This window comes from Rhinolophus sinicus, linkage group LG07 (genome assembly GCF_036562045.2).
Source record: "Rhinolophus sinicus isolate RSC01 linkage group LG07, ASM3656204v1, whole genome shotgun sequence".
Taxonomy (NCBI): Eukaryota; Metazoa; Chordata; class Mammalia; order Chiroptera; family Rhinolophidae; genus Rhinolophus; species Rhinolophus sinicus.
This window is the reverse complement of record NC_133757.1, coordinates 119,071,657-119,081,742: the sequence shown is the minus strand read 5'-3', so window position 1 is coordinate 119,081,742 and position 10,086 is coordinate 119,071,657. Positions and strand designations below refer to the sequence as shown.

General features: G+C 35.2%; 1 long non-coding RNA gene across 1 annotated transcript in view; it reads left to right on the top strand.

Annotated features, from left to right (window-relative positions):
- Positions 1 to 501: 501 nt before the first annotated feature.
- The window catches only part of LOC141572833 (uncharacterized), a 380,091-nt gene continuing 370,506 nt past the window's right edge, over positions 502 to 10,086 (top strand). Inside the window, exon 1 of the long non-coding RNA XR_012498326.1 lies at positions 502 to 606. This is a non-coding gene — a long non-coding RNA (uncharacterized LOC141572833). The remainder of the gene's footprint in view (positions 607 to 10,086) is intronic.

The following is a 10,086-nucleotide window of genomic DNA, read 5'->3' as shown; positions in this document are numbered from 1 at the left end:
AAATTTATAAAGACTCAAAATAGTATTTTAAATTTAGCATTCTTTTGTATTTGATGCTGATCATATTTATTTGAAGACAATAGGCATCATCATACCAATCAGAATTTAAAGGAAAATAAAAGTATTTCCTTAGCAAGTTTATTGAGTCTGAAAGATTTTCTTATTTGTATTCAGTCCATCAGATTTTCTTTTCAGTTTTAAAGCTGTGAGGGGAAAAAGTGCAATTCTTGCTCTCTTAAGTGCCACCCAATGGTAAATAATTTTGAGCAGAAAACCAATTAGTTATTCTTATTCTGTGGTTGGATGTAAGAGTGCTTTCATATTAGAAAACAAACAAACAAAAAACCCCTATAAAACAACAACAACGAAGGAAAGCTTGATGCACTATTAGCCAATAATATTAATAGATTTTCCCTTTGGCTTAAGGTATTTCCTGATCATACTCTCAGTGGTTGCTTGAGGTAAATTTATAGCTTTATGCATTTCACTTTTTTGTTTTTTAGACATCAGTCATTCTGAACTGGAAGACTGTAAAGGTTCACAGAGAATCCAAGATGGATAACCGAAACAGATGTCAAGAAGACAACATGATTTTCTCTACCAAAGGTATGTTAATATTCGTTTTTTAGTTTGTTTGTTTTTTTAGTTTAAAAAGACTTATAATGTACGAATGTGGAAACTTGGTTTTAGAGCCAATAGTTTGCTATTTTAAAAGGAAATTTGCCAAGAGAATAGATGTGATGCCTGTGAGTGGATTTATAAACAAGAATCATGTAGAGATATTTCTCTAACACAAGGGGTGTATACATGATTTTTTATGTTGATAAGGCAACTTATATTCTTAGTGACTAAGCATACTTGTACAAACATGTATTATCTCCAGTTTCTCTTCCCTAAACAGTAGCTGATGTCCTCATTCAAAGCATATGAATGTAAACTATTTTTTAAATCATACATATGCTGCAAAGGAATTAGTCAATGTGCAACCAACATCACATTAGTAGATTTTGAGATATTTAATTTTAACTTTAAAAGGTAATGGGATTTCTGTATTTTCTGTGGCAAATTTACAACACCATATACCACCTTGAGTACGATATTGATTATATCACTTTATAAAATCTTCTGTCTGAGGTTTAAGTTACTAACTTGAGCAGCTTATTGGTCTGATAATTGCATTTCAGTTTGCTTGGGGAAACCATGCCTGGATTAATTGAGTCATTATAGTTAAAGTTGGTAATAAACAATAATAGGAAATATTTGTCTGTTTAAAGTGCTGTTATTGCCTTTAAGCATTTTGAATTATTAAACCATCCAAATCAATACTGCTTACTTATTTTTAATAATGAGTTCAATGACATAAAAGTAAACAGTTGTAGGAAATGACTTTCTTTCTGAAGCCTAGCACAAGTTGCTATGTATGCAGAGTGCACAGTGAACTTGCAGCAGCTTTTGGCAGTTTTAAAATTATTGTTAATTAACTTTTCTGCTCAAATTCCTGCAAGCTCAACTGTAGTTGATGAGTTATCATGCGACAGCCAATAAATCCTGATGTAATTTCATAAACATAGTTATTTAACCTAAATTGGATTCTCCATCAATCGAGACAAATCAATTTTTAAATGCTATATTATTTTGAGTTTTAATAATGCTGCTTTATGCTTATATTGGTTTACACTTAAAGAACTTAACATTTCTTCGTTCTAATATTTCTTCAGAGAAAGTGCTAAGATAGGAATATAATTAATAGTAACATGCATGGAATGTATACTTAAAATATGTTTACTAAAACTGATATACAGCAAAGATGTACCATGGTTTTTGATGCAAAGAGAAGTGAATTGTGAATCCGGAGCTCTCAACTGTAGTTTCAACTCTACCACCGATAATTTGCATCAACTCCAACAAGTCATGTAATTTACTGAGACTCAGTTTATGCCTTGACAAATGGAAATAATGTGTCAAATTCTTGTAAATATGCAGAGTTAATGTATCAGAAATGCCTTAGAAAATATTTTATGAATGCAGAGGATTATGTTTATTGTCTATTGTTTTTTCATTAATTCAAGTGTGTTAAATTCACATTCTACATTTCTATATATAGCTATGTTTTACATGACTAGAATGGCTCTAAATTTGTTTCCAAAGCTGTCATGAACTGTGTATAAATTTTTTCTTAATTTAAGATTCAATATGACTTGCCTCAGAGGGTTCTACATTCATAAATAAGATGGAGAAAGTGACCTTTTAGATAGTAAAGCATGCAAAGCAAATCCCAGGTTAGAACACTCATTCTGAATTACCCTTGGAATATTTGATTATGAAAGAATTTTAGGAGTGATGATACATTTCTAATTAGTTGAATCAACATGTAAACAAACCTTTGGTTAAAAGAATTTGAGCTTAAAATACATATTATATCAAAATAAAGAAAGTAAAATTCTACTGAAAGTCTAGTTTGCTATTTTTCTTAAAAAGAAAAAAAGAAATGGAGATAAAACCAGATTGATATATTTTGTTTTTGAATAGCTATTTATTGTGCTAAGTAAGACTAAACGCCCAATTAATTCATTAATACAGCCCTGTATGACTATATGTTATATGTTCAGACAGCAGTGTCTTATGTGCCACAACAAGCACATGTCTAAAATATTAAAGACATCAAGGAGAGACATATTGAGAAGGTTGGGAAGCCTCCCCAGAGGAGAGTTATTTGGAGCCAATATTAGTCGAACAGTTTTACATAAGGTCTTCTACTTTTAACACTGTTCACATGTTTTATTTCAGTGAAAGAGATTTTGGTATTGCACTTTATATGTCTAAATCCATATTATTATTTGTAATACTCTGCCTACATCATCTCATAGAATTTTAGGTGATGCAAAGATCCTCTAGTTTCTTATGATCACTTTACAGAGAGTTAAGTAGATGCCACAGCCCCAGAGTTGTTCCTGGAAGATGGAAGGCCATTAAATGGACAGGGTGCTACCTCCCCTCCCGCATCTGTTTTCTGATTACGTTCTTAATTCCATTTAAATTCACAAAGCATATGAAAGACTTAGATGTAGATAACTTGTGGTTTTATTTTACATACCTTTTATTTGTATCTACCTATAGATCTAATTTTGGTTATCATGATTTGATGAAGGGATTTCACAGAGAGAAAGAGGATGAGGGAGGAGGAGGGAGGGGGAAGGAGGAGAGGGGACGAGGATGGGGAGAGGAAGGGAAAGAGTGAAAAATGTTTACGTGATTCACTATAGATAACAAAGCAACTCACTGTTGCAGGACATTGAAAAAAAAGAGACATTCTGTGGTTATATAAGGAAACAATTTGCATATTTGGATTTGTAAAGGTTGCTTATTAAACACAATGATTTCAATCCATCATGAAGCCTCAAATGCCTACTCTGATTGAATGGCTATGACTACATTTCTAAGGTCTTAAAGAGACAGCAATCTATGAAATGTGAATCATTAAATTAATTCAAATGTGAAATGTTGGTGCTGGTGAAAACCTTACCAATAGTTTGACATATGTAAGTTCTTTGGTGTCCCAGTGCTTGCTTTTTCTCAGAGGCTGTCCACGTTTCTGCCCTGATGAAACTTCCCACTGATTTTTGAGGTCAGCGTAAGAGTAAATTCCTTTCAGGACCTGGTTCTTTATTTCACAGCAGTTGTACTTGGCCATTGTATAATGCTGCAGTTGAAGGAAAAAAATCAGCTTTTCATTAATCCTGTGCATCTTTTAGGACCCCAATAAGGAACTCTTGATGCCTAGCTAGGAAATGAGTGGGTAACCCCGTTATTGCCAACCCAATGGGGTTTCCAGGCTTGGTTTTATTCCTTCTGCTTGTCCTTCAGCAGGTAATATTCTATCTGAAGGTGACAATTTTAGGTCATGAAAATATCAATATTTAGCCATTATGATCTTTTTTAGTTTATTGTATTCTCTTGGAGGTGGTGAGGTATCGTTATACCTTGACCCTTGGTGGGTCAAGCAATGGATGATGGACTTTGATTCAAATCCCAGTTGTTAATCCAGATCAAAATTAATTATGCCTAGGTCCTTCTGTTGCAAGTTTTCTTATGAAATCATTATTGCTATGCAATCTGTGTTCACTGGTGAGAATTATACATTTACCTATATTAGAGAAAATTTTGTTCTTCCACTGTTTTAAAATGAGTACCAAATTTCACTAATGAGGTTTCAGACATGTCAGGTTGTGTGTGTGTGTGTGTGTGTGTACCGTGTTTCCCAGAAAAGAAGACCCACCTGGAAAATAAGCCCAAGTTAACATAGTCAGCCAGATGGACACATTTATTATGTTATGACGATGTTCCAGAAGAAGATGACGTGACTGTATTTGAATAAATGTAGATTGTTGTACATGAAAAAATAAGACATCCCCTGAAAATACACTCTAATGAGTCTTTTGGAGCAAAAACTAATATAAAGCCTGGTCTTATTTTCAGGGAAACGTGGTATGTGTGTTGATTATTTTCTACCAAGACTCATTACTCCCCATATCAATTTTTCATATGTTCCATGTCATTTTTTAAGATTCATTTTATCCCTCTATAGCATAGCATATCATGTAAAAATTTAGGCAGTTTGTTTTGTTTTTGTGTTAGAAAGGATATGCCAATAGTTTTCATTATGGATTGGTTAAATTGAGTTCATATTAGTTATTAACTTATATGGAGTAAATTGTGAGACATTCTTCTCAAATATTCTGTATGATTCTATTTTCCATGATGCTAATCCAATTCTTTCATGTAGTTTTGGACACTTGATAAATTAATGATTAAAATTGATTAAGCATTATTTTCTCCGTTGCAGACCGGTGCTAAATGTTTCCATGCCTTATCTCATTTTGTTCTCATAATAAACCTGTAAGTGTTCCTCATTTCTAGATAAGAAACTGAACCAGAATGAGGTTAAACAATTTTCCTAGTGTTACAGGCTGGTAGGTTGTGGACACAGAGTTGGAACTGAGGCAGTGTAACCCTGCGACTGGTCTCTTCGAGTCTTGTCTGTACTTAACATTTTAGACAGAAGTTGGGACCAAAGAGTGTGAACATGATCTCTGGTAAATCACTTAACACTTCAGTGAAAGAAGCACTGTACGGTGGCACCCTCCCCACAATAAGGTGCACCCAGTCACAATCTTCTCTTAAATAGAGTGAACCTGTGACTTTTTCTAGTCAATAAAATATGATTGGAACTCATTCCCTTGGTTAGGTGACCTTATAGGACAACTGTTTTTTTTTGTTTGTTTTTTTCCCCAGATTTCATTTATGGCCCCAATTAGTTTCTTTTTAGTTAATCTAAAGGCAAATTCTTCTGGGTGGGTCTCACTGAATCCAGTGAACGCTCTTAAAGGAGGCCTAAGATTGCCCTCCCTGTGTTCAGAGATGCTTTCATGTTGATCTTGGTTAAGGAAGCTACTGGGAGTTCTATAGCTGAAAAAAACAAAACAAAACAAAACAAAAATGGGCTCTACCAACAATCTGAATGTGCTTGGTAGCAGATTCTTCCCCCACTGAAGCCTCCAAGTAGAAGCATAGTCCAGCCAACAGCTAGATTGCAGCATTGTAAGATCCTGAGCAGAGGACCCATCTAAGCCACGCCTGGGCTCCTGACCCATGGGACCTGTGAGATAAATGTGTGTTGTTTTAAGCCATTAAGTGTATGGAGCCAAAGGTGCAAGACCCAGTCAGAGTGTAAAGGTATGAGAACTTGAAGATCCCACGGTATAATTCCGTGGTCTGGTTGCAGGAGAAGACCAGTGTCCCAGTTCAATTAGTCAGGAAGAGAATGGAGTCTTTCTCCCTCCTTTTTGTTTTCTTCAGGTCCTCAATGGTTTGAATGATGCCCACCCTACCCACATTGGAAGGGCAATCTGCTTTATTCAGTCTCTCTCTTGATTCAGATGCTAATCTCATCCTGGAACACCCTTAAACATCCAAAAATAATGCTTAGCCAAATATCCAGCTAAACTCTGGGCATCCTGTGTCCCAGTCAAGTTGCATATAAAAATTATCACAGAACAAATAAAAAAATGGAGCAAGATAGAATCCTAAGAGGTAAAATGTTTGGCAGAACAGAGCAAGAAATCTCAAGGGTAAAAATATACTTCGTGATGGTAAAGTGATATTTAGTAGGGTTTTTTTTTTTTTTTCAAATAATATATTTTAGCATTATAAACTCTCACCAATAAAATTGTTAGTTCATCTTACACTGTTCAATCATTGTTTTAGAATAATTGTAACCTTTGGACGAAGTATAAGAGAAATAGAGGTTTTGTTCAAATATGGCATGGGATTACTCTCAGACAACCAACCACTCGATTATACACTCAATATTTTATTAATAATATAACAATTTTCATAGCCCCATGTGATTAATTTTTATTCTGGCTTGTTTTGTATCCACTTGATTTAGCTGGGGCTCATGTTCCCTGAATCTCCTTTCCTGTGTAGTTTTGGGTTAGCGTTGACTGAAGGAGGTACTTGGGTAGGATTTGTTGGATGGAAGTGTAGGCAGCAGCTATGGCTCATCGATAGTTGTCATGATCAGATATTTTTATAATCAGAAACAGAAGTGGCCCGTGAGTCCCACTTGGTTGTTTCTTTTTCCTGCATCACACTTATCTTCTGGACAGATAGCTCTGCTGGCCAACAGTAGCACCAGATCCAGACCAGGTAGTTGAGTGTGGGCACACAGACGGACATAGGAGCTGCTATAGAGAGGCCATGGCTTTTCATGAACCTCTCCAGGAAATGCCCCTTCTTAGTTCTACTTCAAAGGTTGAACAGGCTTGGCCTGTTGAATTTTCCAGCAAGTTCTGTCTTGTGCACAGTGTGAGTGCTTCAGACAGACTAATTACTGACTTTCTCTGATCCTCTAACTTCCCGTCTCAGATGTCCATTTACCTGGACTGCCCACATCCCAGACCCAAGACTGTGTAAAGGATTTATTCCCATCAGGCTTTCCTGACTGAACACTGACTGATAGATACAGTTACATTACTCTTTTTTATACTGAAGCTCAAAGAGGCTGATTGATTTGCACAAAGTTTTATAATTTGTAAGTGATAGAATTGGGATTTAACCTAGGTTGGATTGACTATAAAGCAGGGATCCTGAATTCAAATGGTCTCTGAGGACAAACAGGTTAGGTGAGGGAAGAGAACGACATAAGCTTAGAGTCAGTATTTTTCAAAAAGAAACAATTGGAACCTTCTATTACATAGCTCTGTAAAACATGGACTCTAATTGAGAACAAAAGACTTAAGTGATCAGTCTAAAACACTTGCTTTCCATTTAGGTCAATGCTTTCAGGCTTTTCCCAATAAAAACATAGGTGAATATAAGTTACACTTGAATTATTACTAAAAGACCCCCTCAGGACAATTTTTGCACTAAAGGAGAATGCTCAAAAATTAAAGCCAAACCTTTTATTGATTGAGCATCCTGTGGTGTGTAGATCTGACCTATGTTTAGCTCTAGATGATTGTAGCTATGTAGAATTTCTGGCTTAGTGTAGTCTGATTTTCTGATATTTCAAAAGATGTCGGCAGTTGGAATTTTCAAATAAAATTTTCCAAGTTGAATTTTTTGTTAAAAAAGTACAGAGCTAAGAGAATCTCCTATACACCTCAGGTCATTTATGAGAGGGAATGTGCTACACTATAATGTCCTTATCATTCTTAGCACTGTTAAACATTTAATATATGCTTGTGGCTGAACATTTTTAAGTCTGGTGAAATATAATAACTTGTTACATGTTAACTAGGTCATAAATGTTTTGGATAAAATATTCTTGTATAAGAAATCAAAAAGGTATAAACTGAACCAAGTCATTTGTACTGGGTTTTTCTTGATGTTAATTAGGTAACTTACAGGGCAAGGAATGAGGAAAAGTTCTCAGCACCACCCAATCCATTACCTATTGTTATCAGATTAATGTGTCTTAATTTATCCCTGCTATTAGCCCCAAGTGTATCAAAATTTTACATTCAGACTTCAGGTTTCAGTTTTGACATGTAAAGAGCTTGGAAATTGTCACTCTTGTTCTTATAACAATTAAAAATGTGAACAGATTGACAGTGGCTTTTCTTGGATCCATAAGAGGGCTGAATTTTTAAGCCAAATCATCACCTTGAAATCTGGAAAGAGGCAAATGCAGAGAGGCCCAGCTGAGATCAGTTTATCTGGAGCAGAGGACACTGGAGCCATAAATAAATAGGAGCACATGATGACTATTTTGATAAATTGCTAGAGGCTAACTGGGGGGTTAGCATGACAGTGGGAGACTCCTGGGAGCCGGTTATGGAGAGCCCCTACCCTTTTGGAGCTTTACCTCCAGGAACTCCACCAGGTTCCCATAATGATGATCTGAGAATGATTCCCTCCTGTCTCTGGTGTGTGTGTATAGGCAGACGGTAATCATTATATTACTTTCTATGAGCAAAGATTTACCAGAGCCTTGCTGAAATAAAAACAGTCTCCAACCTATGATTCTATAGCCAATGAAATTATCCTTCAAAGTAAAGGAGAAATAAGGACTCTTTCAGACAAACAAAAAGTAAGGGACTTTATCACCAGCATACCTGCCCTGCAAGAAATATGTCCTTCGGGCAGAAGAAAAATAAGTCAGAAACAGGGATTTACATAAAGAAGAGTGGCAGAGAAGAAATAGTTAAAATAAATGATTTGTTTTTTTTATTCATAAATGATTGGAAAGGAAACTGTTCAAAGCAATACTGTGTTTCCCTGAAAGTAAGACCTAGCTGGACAATCAGTTCTAATGCATCTTTTGGAGCAATAATTAATATACGACCCCATATTATAGTACATAATATTATATTTTATATTATATTATATTTATTATATTATAAAGACCAGGCCTTATAGTATAGTAAAATAAGACCAGGTCTTATATTAATTTTTGCTCCAAAAGATGCATTAGAGCTGATTGTCTGGCTAGGTCTTATTTTTTGGGAAACACGGTAATACCAACAATGTATTATGTGATTAGAGCATATGGATAAGTGAAATTAATGATGGCAGTGTCATAAAGGAGCAATCGCGTTACTCTGTTTAAGGAAACTGCACTAATGTGAAGTGGAACTGTTATTTAAAGGTAGACTTAGATACGTTAAAAATGCATATTGTAAACTCTGAAACAACCACTAAAAGTTTTTTAAAAAGACATGTAATTGATCCATTAAGAAAGGACATAAAATGGCATTATCTAAAATGTCCCATTAAAACTGTAGAAGGCAGAGAAAAAGGGCTTCAGTAATAGGTAAACCACAGTTACAAACGTGGTTTACATTAATTCACATATGTCAATAATTACTTTAAATGTGATTGGTTGGACTACAATAATTCAAAGGCAGCTATTGTCAGAGTAGATTACAAAAGTGACTCCATGCTGCCTATAAGAAACCCACTTTAAATATGAAGACTGTTCAGTTTCAAGTAAAGAGATAGAGAAAGAGATACCCTGCTAACATTAATCAAAACAAAACTGGTGTAGCTATGTTAGTTTCAGACAAAGTGGACTTCAGAACAATAAAATTATCGAGCATAAAGAGGGGTACTATATAATGATAAGGGATCAATTCTCCAGGAAGGCTTAACAATCCTAAACACTTAACAGCAACAACAACAACAACAAAATAAGTACAGCAAAAGCTGTTAGAACTGAAAGGAAGTAGACAAATCTACTCTTACAGTTGGAGACTTAAACACCTCCTGACAGCAACTGATAGGTCAAGCAGGCAGAAAATCAGTAAGAATGTAGCTGACCTGAATAACATTACTAATCATCTAGATATAATTGATACTTATAGAATATGCCAGACAGCAATAACAGAATGCATATTCTTCTCAAGCTCATGTGGAACATGCACTAAGATAGACCACATCCTGTGCCATAAAGCACACCTTAGCAAATTTTAAAGGATTGAAATCATACCTAGTATGCTGGCAGACCACAATGGAATTAAACTAAAAATGAAAACAGGAAGATATCATACTTAGCATGCAGATTTTGGTTTCTGATACAGTGAC